General features: G+C 43.6%; 1 long non-coding RNA gene across 1 annotated transcript; it reads right to left on the bottom strand.

The window, feature by feature from the left end:
- Nucleotides 1–1,692: 1,692 nt before the first annotated feature.
- LOC140001956 (uncharacterized) lies at nucleotides 1,693–14,515 on the bottom strand. The gene is made up of 2 exons (XR_011807795.1): nucleotides 14,246–14,515; nucleotides 1,693–2,726 (listed from the first exon to the last, which is right to left on the bottom strand). It is a non-coding gene; the product is annotated as an uncharacterized lncRNA (long non-coding RNA).
- Between the last annotated feature and the right edge of the window lie 5,601 nt (nucleotides 14,516–20,116).

Below are 20,116 nucleotides of genomic sequence, written 5' to 3'. Positions count from 1 at the left end.
CAAGCCAAGCCCAGTCCAGCCCTTGGGCATGCTCCTCTCAGCAGAGCCCAGGGGACTGCTGCACTTGTAACCTGATCAAAACAGGATACCAAAAAGGCAGAGATCTCCCCCTGTGAAATACATGCTCTGAAATACAAGCAGTACATTGACCAGCATGTTAGGCAGTGTTTACTAATCTGATAGTTTAATGCAGTCACCTTTAAATTAACTGAGCAGCAGTAATTTGTAGGGACCCAGGTGAAAGGACACATAGCAGTAAACCTGCTCAGGCACCGTCCCTTGAAAGCAGAGTCCATTCCCTGAGCAAAGCAGCAACAAAGCAGCTGCTCTTCTTTTCAAAGAGACAAAAACAGGTACCTCCTTGTTCAGAAACCATTTAGCAACATGTTTACATAACTAGGAAAGGGAGAAACCTTAACTGAAGACTGCTATACGTACTCTGACATCACATATATCTTTGTTTCACAGCTGGTTTTCACTGCATTTTTTCTTTGTATATTTATCCTGAATGTAAATATCTGGGTGTTCTACCAATGCATACTTGTATAACACAAAAATATAAGACCTAAATGCAAAGCAGCTATAGAAATCAAGAAAAAATATCATAACTTCGGGTGAAGCATGATAACACAATTAGAATTTAATCCATCCTCTTGTCCTAAGTATGAAGTCAAGAAAGTTTTTGTTTTCTCCTTCGTGGTTTGCAGCCCTAAGGAATGAGCAAGAAGAAAGATCTGCTGATCTTTCATTAAAGACTACTTTGCTCATCTCCTGCTTTGTTGGTACCAGTGACAGCACTTCAAGGAGGAGGCAGGTTGGCAGCACTTACTGCTGGGAACCAAGAAGTGCCTACCAGCACCTCATAGATCCGCCTGTCCTGCATAACAGGCAGTCAGTAGCGTCAGCCTTGTTCTTTGATGTGGTATCAGACATATGGACATTTACTTGTGGTTCAAGCTTTACTGGAAAGTTATGGACATTTACAGACATTCACCCTCTGGTTCAAGCTTCCATCACACTCCACAAAGCAGAAGACCACAGGGATCAACTCTGGTCTCCAGGAAGAATCCAAGGCCTCATATTACCAGGGTTACCACTGAGACTGAGGTGCCCTACCTGCTGCATAGAACAGGGCAACTTCATTGACAACTCCTCCAGGGGGATTATCTCAGCAAATGTGTAGGTGAGACGCTGAGCCTTCAGTTTCCCCTAAAGCACTGGTGATGCTGCAGCTATTTTCCTTTCTAGTGACCTTCTCCAGCATTAGCAAGATCCAGACTGTGAGAGATGGTGATAAATGTAATTCTGTACTCCTCGCTTTCCTTCCATTTTTACAGATTGCATGTGAGGCACTCTTGAATTAAGACACCTATTTCTAGAATAGCAACAATGGGTTTCAATCTCTGATGTGTTTAATGAGAAATTATAAATTAATAGTCCTTCTTCACAGAAGATCTATGCTAAATCCATGTGGGATCCTTAAGAACTACATAGTCAAAATAATTGACTGGCTGTACAACCTGCAATAAACAGAATTTAATCTAGGAATATCAAGATAGTCTATTTTTTTTTTTGTACTCTAAAACCACATGGCAAAAGGGTTTAACATGTCCTCAACAGACCTGGATATGCCAAATTTAATTAAGAAGTTCTATTTGTGTCAATAAATTATCATCCTAGGTAAAATAAAAGTCAATTTGTTAAAATTCAATTTTATTTAGGTGCACAATTAGTGGGCTTATTCTATTGCAGAATAATTCAGCCAAGAAATCAATTTTAGCACCAACAGAGTACAACTGAGTCTATAAACAGTCTTCCAATACTAACTGGGTATGGCTATGGACGGGATGTTTCATATAAATGGCATATTTCTCTTTCACACATACAGACAAATAGGTATCTCTGTAGCCATTTCCTAAAAATCATTAGCTGAATACTACTGTAATACAACAATCTAATAACAGTATTTTCTGGCAGAAACTGCTGAAGGCAGCTTCAGGAATGAGACAAACTAAAAATAAATAAATAAATAAAGCCCACAGTGTTTATAATATTGTCTGTCTGCATCTCTGAATTTTTTAAAGGCTATGCATTAGTCTTATGTTGGTTCTGTACTGTTTTCCAGTAAAATGTGGATGAAATCAGAGCAAGACAATGGTACCAAGAACAAATCTAGAGGGCCCTTGCAAGTAAGTGCTCCACCATCATATTTCTGTAGCAAGGATGAAAAACATTTCTAACGCTGCCAACTACACCAGTGTGCCTACTAACCTGCCGGTAAGAGAAGTCTGGCTGTGGAGGATGGACAGAATGTGCTCATGCATATTTTATCTGGGATGCCATGATAAACCCACCAAAAAGTGAATTGCAGACCAGAAAGATAATTGCTGTCACTGGGAAATTGTCACATCACCTGAGCTGAGACACCCAGCAGGTAGTTAAGGTGGTAGCTGCCTATTGTGTTAGCTTTGGCAAATTGGGTCACTCCTTGTTTGGTCCAGCTCCACTGATTACACGTGCTGTATGCATGTTAGTCCCTTTTGGGGTGAGCATCCAAGAGGAAATTCAGGCACCTTGAGAGGTCAACTTCTCCCAGGGTCTGCAGAAAGGGCGCTTGGAAAGAAAGAAATTTGTCTTCCTCCAGAGGAGACACTCCTTCAACTCTATCCCAGCAGAATTTGCTCTCTAAACCTTTCTTCTTAGGGATAGGCAACGATATATTGTTCCTGTTTAAAAAAAAAAAAAAAAAAAAAAGTCTTCTTTAAAGGCTGGAACCACAGCAATGTCATTAATATATGGGACCTAGTCAACCCCTCCCTACCCACCTGCCCCATTATCTCTGCCCTGTGCCATCCACAGGGACAATATAGCTGGCAATAGCAGTAAGAGGCTAGTTCACTGCAAAGTATGTCAGGACCCACAGCTTTAGGAAGCAGGATGTCATTTTCAGTAGTTACTGGGTCTTATCCAGTGGTCATTAGCTCCTGGAGCATGAGGGCTGTAGGTAGTATTTGGGTTTATGGCAAAGATAATATTCTAATGCTCAGTTTTCTTCTGGACTCTACAGAACCCTTGGAATTAGGCAGAAAGCTGTTGTCAGGGACAAACTCATTTTCATTGTGGTCCCCTTGCTACAGTTAAGAATGCAGTTGGGACTGGAATTAGGGTGAAGACAAGGACACTTTGCAGAGGCTAATCTATTCTAGAAGGTGTGAGGCACTAGGAAAAGGAGTGGTGCTGTGACCAAGGCAATAGGTTCTCTTGTCCCATAGGGAAGTGATCCCTTGGTTATAGCAGGTGCAGGGGATGGGGTGGACTTGACTTCTGTAGCTCAATTTAATGAGGAATACATCACAGAGGCTCTTCAACAATGGAAGAACAGCTGGTGTTACTAGAGATAAAATTATGTGCTCCTTTAGGGAGTGGGTTCACCTCCTGGCTGTGAATAACATTAGGGTTTGTGTTGGGATTATAGTTACAGCTTGGAGAATAAAAAACGTCAGAAGCATAACTACTTTTTGCAATATGCAGGGCCTAGAGACATTGTAAGAGGATTTGTGCTGAGAAGAGCAAATTCTTTGCAAGCTTTTACAACACAGATTGGTCCCCCAACTTATAACTGTGATCAGGGTTGGAAGAGTTTGTAAACCTTCATGAGCCCAGCACACTGCTGAATGCTACAGCATTTATACAGCTACAAAGATGACAAAAGTTGGCAAGAGTCCTTGCTCCATGCTCTTTTACTGCAGGAATTGGTGCCCTGACCTCAGAGCTTGGAGTGGGGAGAGGGCTTGCAAATGTTAGCCACTAGTGCCCCAAGGTGTCCAATGCCAAGAGACAGAAAGCAGCTGGTTCCAGATGTGATCTGTGCCCTTTTAGCACAGGAAGAAGTGTAAAGTCTGAAGCATCAATGGACGCACTGGTTACCACACGTGGGAATGAGCTGAAGAAGAGTGGGCAATAGCACGGGCCTTCGGGTTATGCTCTCTTCGGGTTATGGTCTCAGGGACCGATCACTTGTGGCAGCAATCATGTGAGAATTTACATTTTTAATAGCCCTTTGTGTGTCATGTGTCCTGCAGTCACAGTAAAAGTAGAGACCAATGCTCTCTTTTACTGTGGGGATTGCAGCCCAGGGTGCAATTAAGGTAAAGATTGGACCTGGGATGATCTTTTCTCTCTCCCCAGCTTGATTCCGCTGCCTTCTGCAGTGCCTGTGTAGCAGTTCATTCCTTCTGGAGTAAATCAATCATTCCCTTCCCAGAGGAAATCTGAGCACAAGTGATGGGGGAACAGTGCAGACAGACACTGTGGCCACAAATGCCATCGTATCTAGTTCTTTCCTCTCAGGACAAGTCCCAGCAGTGTCCTAGCAAGCCTTGCAGCCTTCCACCTTGTCCCAGGGGACAGACCATGTGCCTTTGATGCAGGCATCAACTGAGGAGTCTGTGACACATCCATCCCTGGCACTTAAAGCACTCTGGATTAAAAGCCTACCCACATACATAATAGCCATCCCTGTGCCTCAGTGTCACAGGGGCCATGCAGTGGATTGGGGAAGACCTTGGTCAAGGAGTATCCCAGTCACTCAACAGCAGAGACGCAGCCCTGAGCACCACAAGCATGAGCCAGGCCACACCACGCAGGGATGGTAGTGAGAATGAAATTCAAACCAATACGAAAAAAGTGCCTCCAGAGGACTTCCTTCTTGCATCGACCACTGTGCCTGTGGTTGATGCTCAGTTAGGTGTTATGGATGTACTGATGCACTTCTTTGCACAACACTTCATTCCTTAACATATTTCCCCATTCATTTATTGGTCCATAGGTTGTTTTGCTGCACAGTGACACAAAGCTATAGGGCAGCCTGTGTAACTTGACTCAATAGAAAAGAGGGAAAAACATCACCCAGAAAAAAAATGAGAAAGTGGATAAAATTATGGTCTTATACTTGCAACCATTTTCAAGTTAAAACAAATCAAAACATTTCTTTTCACTGAAGAAAAAAATCTTTGTTTCTACTGTAATTTCTGCTCCAAGTCTTCTGCATACTTAAAACACATGAAACACACCAACTCTTCACACCACTTCATCTGTAGCGCTACATGACCCAGAACTACTGATACCAGGCATTTGTATAATTCTTCTCAGATGAGCAGTGCTATTCAACTCATAAGGAACATACACACAGAAGCAAGATCATAAAGGTGCCTAGGGGGTGAAATTCCAGCTGCTGGTCAGAGCCTAATAATTGTAGTGGCTTCAGTATTTCACCTCATACCACAGACAAAGCTATAACACAGTAAACAATCCTGCCAGCAGACATAAATAAGTTTGGGACCTATAAAGACCGAGAAATGAGGTTAATTACCAAAGCTCATAGCAAAGATGCATCTCTGAAGCTTCCATTTTGTGCTTCCAGCTCCCAAGCCATCCTTCCTAGTGGTCCTAGACAGCTGCTTTCAGCCACGTGCCAAAGAATGGAAGAATTAGGGTTTATCCTGGTTGTAACCAGTTCAGTCTCCTGTAGCGTTAGTGACAGTAGTGAAGGAAATGTCTTTGAACACTAAAATAGCTTACTGCATACAAATATTCTTGGTTATAAGTACTGGGGAGGGCAATAGAAGAGTATAGCCTTGGAAGTTTATGCCTGTTTTAATGAGCTATCTTGCCACCCTACAGCATAAATCATCATAATCAGGAAACGACAGCACATACATTAAGCTTTACGTTCATCTAGTCTTTTAGACCTCACATAGCCGTCTTGATTAGTGCTGGGCAAGAGATCACAGCCATAATCCAGCAGTGGGTGCCACTGAAGCAAGCACCTTTTGTTTCTTAGTTCAACAGACAAAAGTTGCTTGGATAAGCAAAGCAAATATGTCCCTCTCCAATCTGGTTGCATTCAAAGTCCTTTAAAAAGGACCTTGGCATCTAAGACCAGAGACAGTTGGTGACAGCAGCTTTCTGGCTACAAACACCATTGAGTATAGGTACATTTTTCTATTTCACTTCTAAACACTGATTACCAGGAAATGTAAGAGTTTTTAAATATCCAGGTCCCAGTGTCCTGAGGTTTTTAATGGAAAGTGAAAATGGTTAAGGTCACATATTAATATTTTATTGACTACCAGTCAAAACAGGTTGGCTGGCAAATGTTTTATGCCTTCCCACCTGCACAGAATTGCCATTGCCCTCCATTAAGGACCTGATTCCCATTAGCTTCATCCGATTGATGGGGGAAGGGGAAAACGTGTGTGCAGTGCTGGAATAGGGAATGAGATTTTGCAACCTTTCATTTAAAAAAGAAATCCTTGGGGGTCTGTGAATGGCAGGTTGTACTAGTGATCTCCCAGAGCTGTTCAGACCTAATGCCACAATGACACCAAAGCTAACCTTTCTTCACCAACCTCCCCTCTGTCAAGGTTTGACATTGTTGATTTCAGAAAGCAGTGATTGCTTATCCCTTGACTTACTCTGTTGAGGAAAAGGCGGATTGGAAATCACTGCTTACTGTTTTGACTGAAGGTATGGTGACTCAAGGTATTTTTCTTTAAAGGCATTCTCTAGGATTTTGCCTATCTGGAGCTGACTATGGAAAATATTCCTGCTTGGGTGGACAGCCTGCCAGGAAAGACTGATGTTTTGCTTCAGTAAAGGAAATTAAACTAACATAAGATCTGATTCTAAACCTCTGACCACAGCCTGTGCTGAGTGTATTTGTGTTTCTGAAGGACTCCCGAAGAAACTTAATTTAATCCCCAAAATAAAAATAAATAAAAATCAGTGTAGAACATGCTGTATTTGTGTTTATTCCCCTCCCCCCCCCCGATTCTAAGAACAAATGACAGACACAAAGTGACCGTGGGATATTTTTGCCTTAAAGGAAAGTTGGAAAACCTCTCTCCTAAACAGTTGTGCTTATGAGACTGTTAGGCTAATTTTGCAGACATAAGAGCTGCAACTAATCACACTAAAATCAGACTACCTGATGTGAATCCATTACTACCCTCAGACACATGTTGAGGCCTTAAAACCATAAAGGTAGGCACTTCAACCAGCAACGTTTACAAGAATAATCAGGCACTTATGTGAAAATTGCATGTTTCTGGGACTGTGTTCCAAGTTCTTTCCAATCACCCCTTTCACAGCATCCTTATGGTACTTTCCCCCATCCTTGCAGGCTTTGCTCATGCTCTTCTGTCATTTCTTGCAGCCCTTCCGTAGACCTCCGTCCCTTTCCAGGGTTACATATTTCCTGTGACTCCATTCCCCCTGCCCAGCTTGAACATATGCACTTAAATGCAGCTTTCCTCCTACGAATAACCCAAAGCACAGATCAACATGGAAAAGTTGTGCTTTCTGCACCTTCTAGGATTCATCCACACCATAAAGGGTTGTGCTATGGTAACAGCTAGGAACCTTCCTTTATGCGGCTCCAGAGAAAACGGCCACAAAGATACACTACAAAGAGCTAGGTTTTCAGGATATTCCTCAAAGCTATCATGCTTATAAGGTGCTCCGAACCTTCACGATTGGGCAATCCTTTCTATCTCCACAGATTAAACAAACAGCGGTTGAAGTGAGGATATTTTACCTTAACATAGTCCCATGGGTTTTATGCAAAAATAGATATAAACAATAACACTTACGCAACAGTGTGTGAGAGTACTAGCAAAGAGTTTTGGACAAGAAGTGGAAAGCACCTCTCTCACTTGAAACCTAAAAGAGTAAATATATATTTGTCTTATTTTTTTGATCTAGTTATTTATTTATTTTTTTACCCCACAGAGAACTGACAGTGCTATTTTTTAAAATAGATGTATATTTTTTGGCATAAGGGGAAAAAAAGGGGGACAGCTTCTCAAACCTCTTTAAGGCTAGAAAATGAGGGAAATACCCAGGGATTCATCCACCTAACTGTTAGGGAAACAGAAATGATGAAAATAATCTATAAAAGCTTCATTTTTTTTTTTTATTGTTTTCCTGACCTCATTTCCAGTAGTGTTCCCATTACCTGCTCTGTTCAGAGAATCATTCTGCTGTTCCTTAAGATGTTTTTCCCCATGTTATTTTGCATCATATATTTTTATTAAATCAATTACCATGTAATTTACATCATATTGCTTAATTAAGGGGAAATTGTTTTGCTGAGGAGCCTGTTGGAGGATGAATGGAATCAATCAACTCTAATATAAGACTAGCCTCTTCATAAAGCCATTCATTTCCAAGTTAAGTCCTTGGGAAACAATAAATGGAATGCTATTATACTGCTTAGAAAGTATGACACTATAGTACATCTTAAATGTTTATGACAAGTCCACTGCACTAAGCTAGAACATATATATATATATATGTATATATACACATACACATATATAATTCAGGTAAAAAATAAAAATATTTTAAAAAGGGCTGAGATGCTAATAGGTAGCAATTCATTGTCCTCAGATGATTAAGAGAAAAATGAAGCAGAAGAAAGTTTCCAAGCTAATGCTTCCACTGGGAGCATCAGAATTTCAAACACTAGTAGGATTTGGAGTGCATCAGTGAAATAAAGATATTTCACTCATTTCCCTTCATGAAGATATCAACTCTGCCATGTTTACAGCAGTTCAGTGGTCACACTGAAAAAAATAGTAATTATACATCTAACAGTTCTCAACATTTTGCAACTACAAAGCATCACTTGTTTCTGTGGCATCATGCGATCTTAGGCACTTGTAGATAAATGTACAAAGTACTGCAGTCCTAACATGCTTGTTATCTGAACTCTGGGCTACCCTAATGATAACTGCTACCAGAAGAGGCATCATGCTTAATACCTCTAATTTATGAAGTGATGGAGTAGCAGCTCTAAATCTGTTTGGACAGTGAACTCCTAAAGTCTTTGCATATTCTTCTCTTGTATCCTCCAGAATTCTTATCTCCTCCTCTCCTCTTGTCTACCATGTACCCTATAAGAAAATCTGGACAAAACTACAAGACTCTTCCCTCTTAAAAAAAAAATAAAAAATAATCAAAGCACGAGAGTTAAAAAAAAAAAAAAAAAGGAAGAAGGGATGCTCCTTTATAATCTGCTTCCCACCTCTAAACCGAGAGCCTAAGAGAGAAAACAATCAGTTCAGGCAAATACTTCGGCTCCACACTCCTGCACATGAATTTTCCTGATGATATTGGAAGTGAAACTCATGGTAAATAGAACAATACTATGACCCTCTTTTGTTCTCAAGGCAAAGGAGAGTGAAGCAGCTAAAGGTAGCTGTGGTGCAAACAGTGTGGACAGATGTTTAGGTTCATGCAAACGACAGCAACAGCACTGAAATTGAACCTGGGGCTGGGACACTGCCTCAGGAGCAGTCTCTCACCCTTCAGACCATAGTTTTGTCTTACCCTATACCACCTTTCCCATTGGTTGCTTTTCTTCTTTTCTGCCTTCCCTTGCCTTCAAGGCATTTATTTGCTGGGGTAGTGTTCACTTAATGCCACAGAAATCATTTTGTTTTGGCCTAATGACAAATAGCAATTGCTATGGTCACTTGGTCTTCATTTTGAAGGCAATAAAAAGAAGGTGAGTGAAGCCTCAGCAGCCACTAATACCTCATAACCATTCTTTTTTCCTTTGATAAATTAGCTTCAACAACCACTTGACCAAAACAGCCCGCAATCTGATTTTGTAGCTTCTGTCTGGTGCTTTAACAAAGCCCTGACAGTGGAACAAAGTACAGGCTATGTCAAAAACATACACTGCTGAATTATGCTTGGAGTATTCATAGAAACATCACATCAGAAGTAATGAGGGGTTTGGTTTAATTTCCAGTTTACTTAATGAAACTAACTGGCTGGGCCTTTATCACCAAAAAGGAGACATTTCTGATTTTGTATCAGTTATATTTCAGTATCCTACTTTTTGATTTTGCAAAGACAAAGTGGGAGTACTCAAGAATTTTCCTTGCCTTAACTAATCATCTTGATTTCAGATCTGGACACATTTTTAATATTTATGAATCATAAAGGAGAAGTTACATTTATCACTGTTTCCTATATGCAGTCTATAAAATCCATGCTAGTCATGTCTGCCCGCATTCCCTGAGGAGGAATAGAAAGAAGAAAACTAGTTTCCTAGAGCATCTGCCTCCCTCCTTATCTGGGTCTCCATTGTCAGCACAGAGCACATGAAGAGAAACTGCAGGACAGACTGTAGTTTCAGCCTGTGTACTGTTTGAGGAGCTCCGTGAGTGCTGCTAAGCACGCTTTGTGCTCTGGTAGGGAAGAGAATGGCAATAATAGCACATCTAATACCCAGCAAAGGGCATAGCTTTTAAAAACCTGCAGTTTCCCCACCAGCTATCTCAGAGATGCGGGAGCCAACAATAATTTGATATGATTAGGTCATGACCCAAAATAGGAGGAATGATGTTTTATGCCACCAGAGGATTTAAGCCCATCCATTGAAGAGAGCAGACAGTGAGTTTTAGAAAACAAAGAGGAAAAAATAACTTCTCACATGGGATAAGATTCACCTATGGATCTCATTGCCAGGGTAAGTGTGGTTCAGACGGGAACTAAACAAGCTCACATAAACATGGATGTGTGAGTGGCTCCAAGCACAAGGAGCAGGGAACAAGACCGTCATCTGCTGCTGGTCAGTGGAGTCAGCCTTGCACACTCCTGGATGAAAAGTTGTGTATGCAGTATTTTGTGATCGCTCACCTCCCTGCCATAAGACACATACACAGAATATGGGGAGTCAGGTATATGCCTCAAACATCATGTTGGCTCTGAGTTTCTGGGTATCCCAGTGTGGGGGATTGGTTTGAGCCTACCTGTACCTGTAGATGATGCTCCTTGAGCCAGCTCTTCAGATGAGAAGAGCATTCATATCCCTTGGCTGGCCTGCCAGGTGCTGTCTGACCAGATACATAAGGTGCTGAAGTGTTCTCTTTTAATCCCTTGTAACAAACCTGCAGTGAAGTAAGAGTCCATGTTTTTTATAAGCACAATGCTGATGTATGAATTCACAGTGAGAGCAAAGGCTTTACCCTCTGGGGAAATATTCAAGTGAGCTGTTGGAGCACACCACCATGCACTGAAGCCAGAGACAGTCTGCCCTAAGCAAACATTGAACTGAGTTGGGCTGCTGCCTCTCACTGCTCTCCCAGCAAGTATGTACATTTTTAATGGCTTTTTTTTTTTTTTTAAACAGATGGGTGGGCAGGGAAGAGGAGGAGAAAGGGGAGAATAGGAGAAAAAGCAGTGCTAGGGGACTCTGGAGTAGCTGGTGTGAAGGGAAAAAATGTCATGTCGCTTACAGGCAGTGGGCAGCATGAGGAAGCACGTATCCAAATGCCTCCAGTGGAAGTGGGCAACGTTCTTGGTTTGCTTATGGGTGAGAGAGGAGGGGATGAAGATGAGAAGAGCTATTCCATCACTCAGGGAAGTGGGGAGCAGTGGGCAACTTTCTCAGCTTTAATCTCTGGGCACAGAAATTCCTTCCCCTGGCCGTTACCATGCCAGGGATTTCCCAAAGGGTTTGAAACATCTTCCTCTCTTCCTTGAAACTGCACAGGACAGTGAATGCATAAATTTGAACACCTGTACCAGTTCTGAAAAACTGTGAGGATAATTTTGAATTTTGGATCAGATACAATCATTTCCTACCACCATTAAGTGCCGGAACATTGTGTTAGTGTGTCAACAAGTGTTTAAATATTGGTCCTGTGACACTGTGGCTTAAAACAGAGCAGGCTCTGCACAGGCAGAATCTGCTGCTGCAGACAACACACCTCGTTCTCAGAGTAATCTGATTAGGGTATGAACTTACAAAGACTTATGTATACAACAGCATAATCATACAATGACTTAGATAGAAAGGGATCTCTGGTTGTCATCTGGCCATACCCCTTTGCACAAACACAACCAGTTTTAAAGTTAGGTCATGCACACTACTCAGGGCTTCAGCAAGCTGAGCTTTGAATACCTCTGAGGGTGAAGATCCTGCAGAGTCTCTGTGCATCTGTTCCAGTGTTTGACTGACTTTGTTGTGAAGTTTTTTCCCTAAAGATCTTATTGGAATTTCTTAAGTTCCATCTTGTGGCCTCTTGCCCTGTCACTGTGCACCTCTGGGAACAAACAGGCTGGCTCTAAGCAGCAGTGACATGCACTCTGTGCCTTTTCTTCTTAACACTGAATAAATCCCTCAGCCTCTTGCTAGACACCAAATACTCCAGTCCTTGACCATCTCAGTAGCCCTTGACTGATTTTGATCCAGTATGCCAATTATCTTTCTTGTGCTAAAAGCCTGAAAGAGGACTCCACACTGCAGGCACGGCCTTCCAAGTGTCCAACAGACACGAAGACTCACTTCCATCAAATGCACCCCTGCCAATACAGGATGTAGTTGGGCCCCCTTCACTACTACAGCACATGGCTGATTCACATTCAGTTTGTTGCCCATCGGGGCCTCCAGCTCTATTCCTGCAAAGCCACTTTCCTACCTTGACATGTACTGCAGCATGTCATTATTGCTCCCCAGGTGCAGGACTTCATCAAACTTCATGAGGTCTGTCAGAAGTCTCTTTTCCAGCCTGTCGAGGTCCCTCCTCTTGTCCTGACCTCCAGCATATCAACCATTTTCTCTAACTCAGTAAATACTTGCTGAGTAAATACTATACTTTGTTCCTAACACCCAGGTTACCAATAAAGACACTGGACAATATTGGTCCCTGCATTGAGCCCATGAGGATACTACTAGTAGCCAATCCCTTGTAGGACTTGTGAGTGACATTATGTTAGATAGTAGCCTTGCAGTGGCATGGGCCAGTTCACAGAGAACTCTCAGATGCATCCCATCCACACCTTGCGTATGGCATATTTGCTTAAATGGTTGCAAACAGAGACAGCTATAGGGGGCTCAAAAAGCATCTTCCAAAGGTAACTTACAATTGATGCTAAAAGTCTCCTCAGAAGAACATTGAGGCACCTGACAGTGAGGACCTCTCCCTACAGATCAGCCTAGGATTAGGGATGAGATGAAGAAAAAGCACAGATATATCTTTGGAAAAGTAATGCTGAAGAGAACTTTGAGCAGATACTAAAATTCTCCTCTGAGAAAGATTGGTCAGGCAAGGGTTAGGGCTTAGAGAAAGAGAATGTCTCTGCTCAAGTAGACTTTTTGGGTCTATGGGCCCCCTTGGGGTAGAAAGAAGGAGAAAGCCAAGAGCTAGAGGTGGACTGGCCTTCTTCTGGGAGGAAGATTTAGGCTCTTGATGGAATAAGGTCCCTGAGACATGGGTGGCCTTTCCCTTAATGTTTTGGATTGTGATGAGACAAAGCCCAGAGACACAGCTGCAGTGGAGGTGGAAACGAAACAGCATCCGCTTCTAAGAAGCTGTGAGTCTCGGGGTGGAGTTGGATGCTTGCAGGATTAGGGTTAAGACTGAGAGAAGGTGAAAGCTCAGAGCTAGAATATGGCTGGGAAAGGTCTGCCAAAGACAACAGTGCAGGAGCTTGAACTAACAGTAACCTGGGCTGCATTAGAAGCGTTGCCACTTGAGATGACCCTTCCCCTTTACTCAGCGCGGTGAGGCCACACCTGGAGTTGTGTGTCCATTCCTGGGCTCCCCAGTACAAGAGAGACAGACATACCGGAGAGAGTCCAACAAAGGGCCACTAAGATGACTGAAGGACTTACATCTCTTACACAAGGAGAGGCTGAAAGAGCTGAGAGTGTTCAGACTGGAAAGGAGAAGGCTCAGGGGAATCTCATCAATGTCTATAAATAACTGGAGTGAGGGTGCTAAGAGGACACAACCAGGCTCTTTTCGGTGGTAATCAGTGACAGGACATGAGGTTATGGGCACAAACTGGAACACAGGAGGTGCAGTCTGAACATCAGGAAGCATTTCTTTACTGTGACCAAGTGCTGGCACAGACTGCCCAGAGAGGCAATAGAGTCTCTATCATTGATGATATTCAAAAGCTGCATGGACACAGTCCTGGGCAACCTGCTCTACCAGCTCTTGAGCAGAAGAGCTGAACCAAATGACCTCAAGAGGTCAATTCCCACCTCAACCATAGTATGATTTTATGAACTCTCTCTCTGCTAAGACAAATTGAACTTCTGAGTGGAACAGAGTTTGCAGCCTATGCCAGGCTGCAGCAAGCAACACTACTCCCTAGGGAGCAGGGTGCTAACATGGAACCATGCAAGGGCCTAACCCCCCAGAGCCCAGCCCCACAGTACCTGAATGAGGCAAGCACGGCAGACACAGAGACACAGACAGCCTGGCTTGAGCAAGTGTCCAGATGATAATGCAGTATCATCATGACGAAGCACATCCAAGGTCAATCCAGGAAGTGAGTCCATGGGTTAGGATCAGGTCCAGTGACTGCCAGTCAGAGCCATGGTATTGAGGAACAAGCCTGGAGAACTCTCCACAGGCTGGGTTCAGATCAGGGAGGAAGGCTGTAACCAAGCACAGCTGAGCTGGAGACCATGCTCCTCCAACACAGCTCAAGAAGAGTGCAACTGCTCTAGGCTAAGCCTAAATAGAGCTCATGGGCTCACAGGTGTGGGCAGAGGCCCCAGGTGAGGCTGATCCTGGACATTATGATTTACTCGTGCCCTGGGGATCCTGTGAGCCTGTGGGTCAGCCTAGGGACAGGCTTAGGATCAGAGACAAGAAAAAGTGAAAGCTTGGAGCTATGGTTACATGGGGGTTGGGAGGAGGACACAAGAAAAATGAAAGCTGAAGAAAGCATCCTCTGCTAAGGCATACTTAGTCTTTAGGAGGGCTGGGCTGCCCTTTTCAACCTAGGGTGAGAGCTAAAGTAGAGGAGAAGTGAAAGCTGGATGCTTGTTATTGGGGCTGAAAGAGCTGCCAAAGGAAACGGAGGTGTGATACCAAAATCCATCTCTGAGGAATACTGAATATAAGGACAGTGGAGACTGTGTCTTGTAGATCAGTCAATGATTATGGTAGAGAGAGAGAGGAGGACGGAGGGAGAATGCTCAAATCCTTAGTGTGAGGTTGGGCAGAGGCTGCCAAAGGAACCCGAGTGCAGAAAAAATTGTCATCCCTGAGGAGCTTTTAGTTGTTGAGAGGATGGGGTGCCTACTCTGAGATGCAGAACGGGATTAGCATTAGGGTAAGAGAAAAGGAAAAGCTTTACTCTGAGTGAGGCTGGAAAACTATTCTCCAAGTGAAACGGGCGGCTAGTGCTAGAGATGTCTATTCTCATCGAATTTATTTCGTGAGTTACTACTGACATTTTTACCCTGCGTGTGAGGCCTTTGTCAATGCAATCTTTCTTGAAATTTCTTGCTGAAAATCTAGAATATTCCTCTTTCTACTCTCCAGGCAAAACTCAGCCTCTCCAGCCACCTATTGTTGCAGGGTGGGTTGAGTACTGGTAACACTGGGACTTTCCCATCTTCCTAGTCTCTGCAGTAGGCTCCCTGCTGCACTGGTTGACATACGGAATAAAAAGAAAACAACAACTAGGAATCAAAACACTTTAAAACATTCCCTAAAGGCAGTGGTAAAGCATTTATGTAATAATGTCTTAAGTCAGAACAAAATATTAAAATAAATATTAGGGGTGGGAGCAGGAAACTCAAACCATATTTTTCTCCTGGTGCACACAACGGCTGCTGCTGTCACCAGATGGGTGCCTGGGGGAAGGCAGCTCTCTGCCACGGTAAAGCAGAGAGGCCTCAGCAACAAGGGACTGAAGCATCAGTGCCCCGGAGGTGACAGACAATTTAAAGAGGTTTCATAAAATTATTGGCCAACATTTAACAGCATGGATTGCTCAGATGAGCACCTGAATTTAAATCGGGTGCTCGATGCTGTGAGCACCTGAGCACAAGAGCAGCTTTGTGCAGGCAAGCAGGCCCACCAGACCCTGCAGGAACATGCTCGGGGGTCTTGGTCCAGCCGAGCACTGCAGGAGGGCTGTGCTGACACTCCATGTCAGCTGTTTGGTAGTGCTAAAGAGGCTCTCTCGTCTGAGAAGCAGCGGTTGTGGTTGGGGAGGTTGAAGATCTGTGTGTTTCTGGTAACTCATTATTTCAGCAACCTGGTTTCCAGTCTGGCTGGAGAGAAGTACTGGGGCAGCACAACAGAGGCTGGGAACCGCAGCCCAGGTGCTGGCTGGGAGGAATACCCTGAACTGCATTTTCCTTCCAGGGAAAGCTATCATGTCACCACAACCTGAGCCCTCCTCTCTTCCACTATGGGATTTTTTCCTTAGCTTGCCCTCTTCTTCTTCTTGTTCAACTTGCCTGGGTGCTATTTAATGACCAGGGACATTGTAGTGACTTAGTCTGGCATTTAATCCTAATGATTCCCAAGTGTGAGTAAAGCCACTAGGACAAGGGCAAGTCCACATGTAGTATTAATAACTAGTACAGACTAGCTCAACTGTTGTCACACTAACTGAAAGCTGCAATATACTGTCAGGTAGATATACCTCATTAACTAGCCTATGCCCTTGGGATGAAAAAAAGAGTGATGCCTAAGGCACGATACCCTCTGATCAACATGCACATGGGGCTAGGACTGGGCACTGCCCACTCACACTGACATACAAGACACATATTTTCTCCCTGTGGGAGTTCCCATAGTTTTCAGAGCTTGCCATGTCTTGCAGAGTGCACACAGGTCCTGGCTCAGCAGTGCAGTTGCACTGGGACAACATCACTGGAAAACAAGTCTTGTCAGGGCCATGGGAGTGAGTTTTCAGTAACTTTGTCTTGTCGGTGGTTATGTGATTGTTCAGTGCATGCCAGGGAGTTGGCAGAAGAGCAACAGTGGTCCAAGGTGGGGAAGGAGGAGGACATGGCTGTCCTTTCCATAGCAGTTAGCAACATGGTCACATTAAGTGTGCCAGCAAACGGGACCATCATTCACCTAAAGGTTTCTGAAAATCCTAACCACTCTTCTTTTCCTAAATTTATATTCTAACTGATCACTCATTATTTTTCAGGTCAAACTCCTATTCATGACAGTCAAATGCTGACTGAAAATGCTGAAGTAAAAAGTTGCCTTGAAAACCCACAGCCGGTTTTTATGGATCTGGACTAGGAGACTGAGCTTCCAGAAACATGAGGGAAAGCCAAGCTGTCACTAACATCAATTAATCTTTTTGAGGTTGCATTTTACATCATTTTAATTAACTTCTATTGAGTGTGGATCTTCATTTTTCAAATGGAAATACGTTTATTAGAACACTTATTAAATACTTCCACTACACTACCACTGAAGATTGCTAATCAAGGAGGACCCCCAGCCATTCCCCTCCTTGCAGTGCTCTGCCTGCCGTTTGGTGCCTGCCTGGCTTCCTCCAACCCTTCTCAGTTACCTGCACCTGGGTTAACACATCGCAATGCATCTCTGTGGAGAACCTTTTCTCAGCCTGAACTATATGCCCTGCAGCTGGGGAGTTTCTTGGAAATGGTGAATTTATACTGCACTGGGCAGAGAGAGAAGGTAATGTCATGCTGTGCAGAAAATCCCATTAGTGTTCTTCCAAAGTGGCTTCAGGAGAATGCAAGCCAAATTCATTTTCCATTGCACTGCCAAGCTATTAACCTCTAAGTCTGCCATGTACATCTGAGGTGACAGAATAGGAAGCTTCTTGAGTTTCTTGAGATCCAGAAGTTCTCAGAGCTCCAAAGACTGAACCAAAATGACTGACATTTTCCCATACTCTCTGTCATACGTTTGTCAAAAACAGCACAATACAATCAACTTTACCTGGTATCAGGAGAGAAGAAATAGCCTGTATAATAAGAAGATAAAGAAATATTGAAAGACTTTCAAAGGACATGGGTGAATCCTGAAAAACAGGACAGTGTTCATTATCAGTGAACCAAGACACTCTTGAGACATGCATCCTCAGAGGGGGTACATTATAAATGCTGTTGGGAACTATCAAATTCAGAGCTCCAACTCCCCACTGACTCAAAAACACTTTGCAAGAGTTTGAGGAGGTTGCATCTTTCTTTTCATTTTGATTTGCAAAAGGAGTCTGATGAAGTTATGAATCAAGGGTTGCAAGGCTTACCTCCATTAAGTAATACTGAGTGGTTGTGTGACCTGATATTCTTAGCTGATGTTTTCATCAGTTCTCTTGCAAAGAAGCTCCAAAGTCCAGGAAAATTCACATCTCCTCTGCTTGGCTGTGCGAATTCACCTGGAGGAACACTGATTCAGACTCCAGAAGTCCCATTCAGGCATGAACAAAAACGATGCAAAACTCTCCCTCTGTGCCTTTGCAGAAGAGATGTGGATCAGGTTACCTAAAGATACGTCTTGCAAATTAATTTTACTATCCAGGCCTTGCTTTTGTCCGTTGTATGACACTGCCTGAATGAAGTTGAGACCACCCTATTCCAACATGAATTATCCACCTGCTCGCTTTCATGGAAAATTCCAATATACCTTATCACTAATTGCCTTGTACCATCCTAAATTAAATTAAATGTGATTAAAATTATTCATCCAGGCTGCAAACTTGTATAGACTAACTAAAAATATCAGATTTGGAGAATTTACCTACAACAAAAAAGTCATTTTTATTTTATGTCTGAGGAAATCCTATCGGACTCAAATCCTAAATCTGCACTGACTGAAATCTTTGGGAGTTTTGCTCTGTCGTTTAAAGAGCCTTTAATTACTCTTCCATTCCATAGGACTTCCCTGTAAGCATAAGGAGGTTAATTACTTCCTGAGTGGTATCTGCTTCGTATTATTATTAATTATTTAGTAATTAATTACGAGGCATTGCCTTCCAGGGATGTGTGAGAGCTATGATAGTCACCGATAAAGACAGCCTCTGCCCCAAGGAATTTCCAATCTCTTCTTTTAACTTGCATGACCAACAAGATATAGCTTCATTTAAACGGTAGCTTGCCCAAAACAAGGGGGAAAAATGGCAGTCCGTCCAGGGCTGAGGAGGAGCCAGAGGTTTACAGGATAGGCAACGTGTGTACCTTTTACATGTTCATACCCAAGAGCAGCGAGCGAATGCAAATATTCAGCCTTGGATGCCTGTTCTCTGGGAAGTACACGCCCAGCATTTGCTCACGCAATCTGCCTACCGGGTCCTGCCATGGCAGGAATGGCCAGCAGGCACAAGCAGGTTGAACGCAGGGATGGCAAAACAGGCCTCTCCAGGCACCGAGACCAAACCACAGTAGCGGGAAGGCTGCTGTCCATCCAACACCCCTTTTACAGCTCCAGACGTGAGCTCTGGCTGCTGAAAGGCTGTTAAAAATATACCTTCTTGGGAGGAGATACAGCAGAAATAGCTTCTAGCTGTTCTCCAACTCCTGACAGCCCGTGCTGCAGTCACAGGGCAAGCTGCCGAGCCAGGGCTCTGCTCCGCCGCCCGCTGATGCAGCTCCATGGTGTGCACCCTGGTGAAGGCAGAGGGTAAGTGGCCTTACCCCAAGCAGACTTCACCCCATATTGTGAAGAAGAGCCATCCCAAGGGCTGTTCTCCTGCCTCTGAAGCTGGTAGCGAGGAGAGGGGAGTTCAAACGTACCAGAGCAGAGCAGTATGCAGCAGACTGTCAGACTTGACACCAGCTAGGGATTTCGCTGTTTAAATCCTAACTTCAGATTCAGTCTGTGTGGCAACAGGCTGAAAACGAAGCAGCAGGCAGCTTTTTCCAGTACTTCCAGAGTGCAGGTACCCAGCTGTTACACCCACTTGCTGGTCTTCCCTATTTTTTCTTCCGTGCAGCAGACAAGAAATTGAAAACAGCATCACAGCTTAAAAGCTTCTGTGTAAAAACAAATCTGCTCTTCTGCACAATTAGGAATTCACTAAATCTAAGTCACACTACCATGAACCTGGTGCCCTTCATAGAAGGTCTGGTGATGCTACTTCCAGGTTGAGCGCCCCTGAGAAGCAGAGGCTTTTCCCTGGCATCACGACATATGCAAAGCAGCAAGCAGCCTCCTGCGCAAACACGAGGCTGCCCTACTTTCTGCAGATGACTGCCCCTCAACCATCTTCACCAGACAGTCTGATTATATTTCTTACACTGCAACACAGCTGTTCATAACTTGTCATCTGCACCGAGAACCCTGGCCAAGTACTC

This window comes from Anas platyrhynchos, chromosome 2 (assembly GCF_047663525.1).
Source record: "Anas platyrhynchos isolate ZD024472 breed Pekin duck chromosome 2, IASCAAS_PekinDuck_T2T, whole genome shotgun sequence".
In the NCBI taxonomy this organism is placed as follows: Eukaryota; Metazoa; Chordata; class Aves; order Anseriformes; family Anatidae; genus Anas; species Anas platyrhynchos.
The sequence above is the reverse complement of the archived record's forward strand: the minus strand, read 5'-3'. Positions and strand labels throughout refer to the sequence as shown.